Here is a 3,721-nt window from a genome sequence, read left to right on the forward strand (position 1 = left end):
TAGTATAATTTGATGGTAGGTTAGGCATGCAAGAGTAATCATAAAAATCGCTTGCAAAAAAAAATTAAAAATAAATAATGTACCCTGAGGTGAAATATATTATTTGGTCAAAAATACATCCTCAGATGAGGAAACATTAGACATCCTTATTTGTCATGGAAGCACTAAATATTTGTTGATTCTAATTGTTTTATTAACACTCCTTAGTATATGTTATGGGACGTTTATCTGTTCCACGAATATATGACTTGATAAGTCAGCATCTCAACCAGCCCAACAAGCCGACACCCCCAGTGTCGTGTCGGCGCGAGCAGCGGTGACAATCGACATGAGAGTTCCTGACCTCCTAGACGAGTCGACATCTTTATATCGACTCGAGAGACGGTTATTAGCTGAGACGAGACGACATTCCAACCAGTTGGACAGGCTGACACTCCTGAGTCGACGCAAAAGGCGGTGTCGGTCGACACGAGAGTCAGCAACTCAAAGATATGACACTAAGGACCTTGCTTCTCGACGAAGCTAAAGGGTTGCCCTTATCTCAAACCCGTCAGCATAGGTGTCACTTCTCAACATTGTTTAATCTTTGATAGTCATCATTATGTCTCCGTTCCCAATGCTGCCGAAGTGATCTCCCGCCACTCACAAACCAACACGTGCGGAGCAAATGATGACTTATTTTCTAACTCACTCCTCATCACCGCCTCACTATCGTCTTACTGCATACTCATGAAGTGACCAATCTGCCCTCAACATCCCCTATAAATGCAGATGCTATTTGCTATAGCTAGAGGTTCGCAATCTAAAACCCCCAAGAGTACGCACTACACAAAAATAAGACCACATAGTTCTGTTACTCCACTCAAGCTCAAGTTTATCAACTGACTTGATCATCGGAGGTACCACGAGAGAACTTATCACCGCCCTCTTACGACTCCTTATATGCAGATTGTTCAATCATCCTAAGTCCGAAATCAGACATAAAGTTGAAGAAGAAAGTGACCCCTTGCAAACTCCATGACTTTATTTGACTATGTGATATTTAACATCAACAGTATATAAAACCATTGATTCTGACTATAATTCAATGGAGTTTTGACGAGGTAAAAGAACTTTTGGCAGCACTGATTCAGCAGTTGTCATGCAAATAACCATCTATGGAGGTGCAAACTGCTAAAAGCTAAGAGAGGGGGAGGAAAAAACACCAGCGGCCATGGCAGTCCACTGAGCGGGTCCCACGTATCCCAGCAAAATAATCGGTCGGCCGCTCGCTTGAGATAAAAGCAACGGCCTAGATCCCTTCACACGTGCCCCGCTTGCTCCCGGGGAAAAACACACGCTTCTCGAAAAGGAACAGAGCCAGCACGTGCGGCCGCAGAGCACGGAAATGGCGGGAACGGAGGCACACGCTATGCACGTGACCGCGTAACGGCGCCTGTATCTACACAGTAACGGCGCCTGTATTTACACGTGGAGGTAAATGAATGCCCTGCAGCGCCCACGCATTGATAGAAACGCCCCTGTGGGCTCCACGTTCTCTTGACTCGCGCGGCAGTTTACTGTTACAAAATTTCTCATATGCGTTCCTAAATTTTATCATATATTTCTACTTTTTAGATTCGTAAATTTTCACGTATTTTTAATTTACACCTATAATCTTTAAATTGTTTTGTATGGCACTCCACAATTAAAATTTCATCCAAATCTGTTTTGTTGTAGGTGAATCTTAACTACTATATATAATTTACAACCTAGGAAAAAAGAAAAAGAAAAAGAAAAGAAAAGTCCTTGATTATGCTATATTATAATACTTTTAACTCATATTCTCCATCTCTTTCCACCCATCAAATCCAATTATTAGAATGGGAAAAAGAGGGGAGAGGTTAGAAGAAATTTACATATATTTTTAATTTATTCATGTGATAAGTTGTTATATAGGATACTCCATAATTAAAATTTTATTCAAAATCTGTTTGTCGTAGCTGAATCTTAACTACTATAGATAATTTACCATGCCAAGGGGAAAAAAAGAAAATATTTAATTTTGATAGATTTATAATCCTTCAACTCATAATCTCCATCTCTTTTCCACAAATCAAATCCAATTATCAGAATGGGAAAATATGGAAGAGATTAGAAGATGAGTTTGTTTTTAGAGGAGAGTGAGAGGGAGGACACAAGAGGATATGAGTGTACCTAATAAATAAATAAATAAGATAAAACGATTTATGTTTAACAACACCACAATAAAAATGTTTGACCGGAATTTCAGTTGACGAATTTGAATTTGAGAGTGTAAATATAAACATTTTTGAATCTAATGTGAGAAATATGATGGAATTTATTGTTTAATCTCATACGAAAAAAATCCCCACCTTAAATAAAAAGAAAAAACTGTTTCGAGTCTTCATGTGGGCTGTAAGGGGCCCACCTTGCGTTGCACCACTCATGCTTATACGGCAGGGCCTAACCGCGGGGCCCACCAAGGCGGCTGCCTCCCTTCACTAGTCGCAAGTGATGGAGTGGGGTGCGGGGTAGTTAATTACGAAACCGTCCCCATCTATTTACCCTATTTTTGACTGACACATCAATTAATTACCATCTTTACCGACTGTAATATCGTGTATTTATCTTGAAACTCCCCATCAGTTATGGGTAGCAGGATAGAAAAATTCTTGGATTATAATAAACAGATAAATTTTTAAATTTAATACACATTAAAATTTCATAATACTAAATATATGACGAAGAGGGAATAGTATTTACAGCCTAATGAGCATGGATATTTATTAGTTTTCCTTCGTGACCATAGTATAACTCTACAAGAATGTCCACGAAAAACTTCCTTCTTTTCTACTTTTCATTAATCTTTTTCACAAGGAAAATAATAAATAAATTTCTTGTAAGCAATGCGCATGCTAAATAGCTTTAAAAGGGATAAGTTAGTGGTGTTGTTTCATTAACTATTGCTTATGAAAAGCCGGGGGAAAAAATACTACATAAAGCTAAAAATACGCTCTTATATTTCTGCGCAAGTAGCTAGAGAAAGAAGACTCGGTGAACAAAATCTAGAATTTTTTTTTCAAATTCACACCCACGAAAAAACGTCTTTCACAAAACAACATTATCATACGCAATAAAATTTCATCACCTGTTCATCTTATCTTTATTAGTCAAATAGATAAATGATGCTCCACACCGCCCGATAAAAAAAACATACTTTTAAATAAATAATTTGAAGCTCAATAGAGGCATTCCAAAAGGATCAGCTGAATGATTCGATAAATATGGTAAAAAAAAATTCAAACGCTAAATTCTTATCAACACACCAATTTAATTGGAATGGGTGCCAGCACACTCCGAACTATGAGAAGGGCATTTTAGGAAGTAAAATAAATGCTGATAAGGTCAGGCCCATTCCTCTTTTGCTCCTAACTTTGTGCATAAATATCACCTCCAAATTCCCACCCCATTTCCACGTTTCCAATCTCACACCCCCTCTCTCTCTACTCCCCACTTCCTCTCATATTTTCCCCAATTTTTTTTTTTTAAATCCCCAAAACCCGTCTAAACCCCTAAATTACTTTTTTTTCCCCCTTCATGAAACCTCGAATATATCCGTGAAAAATCCGCCAAGGCCTCGCGCGATGAATCGAGCAACCTCCCAAATCGCGCGGAGCAGTCCGATCAAGTTCTCCGAGCACGTGGTCGTCTGTAAGAA

The sequence above is a fragment of the Asparagus officinalis genome, chromosome 8, assembly GCF_001876935.1.
Source record: "Asparagus officinalis chromosome 8, Aspof.V1, whole genome shotgun sequence".
Lineage (NCBI taxonomy): Eukaryota > Viridiplantae > Streptophyta > Magnoliopsida > Asparagales > Asparagaceae > Asparagus > Asparagus officinalis.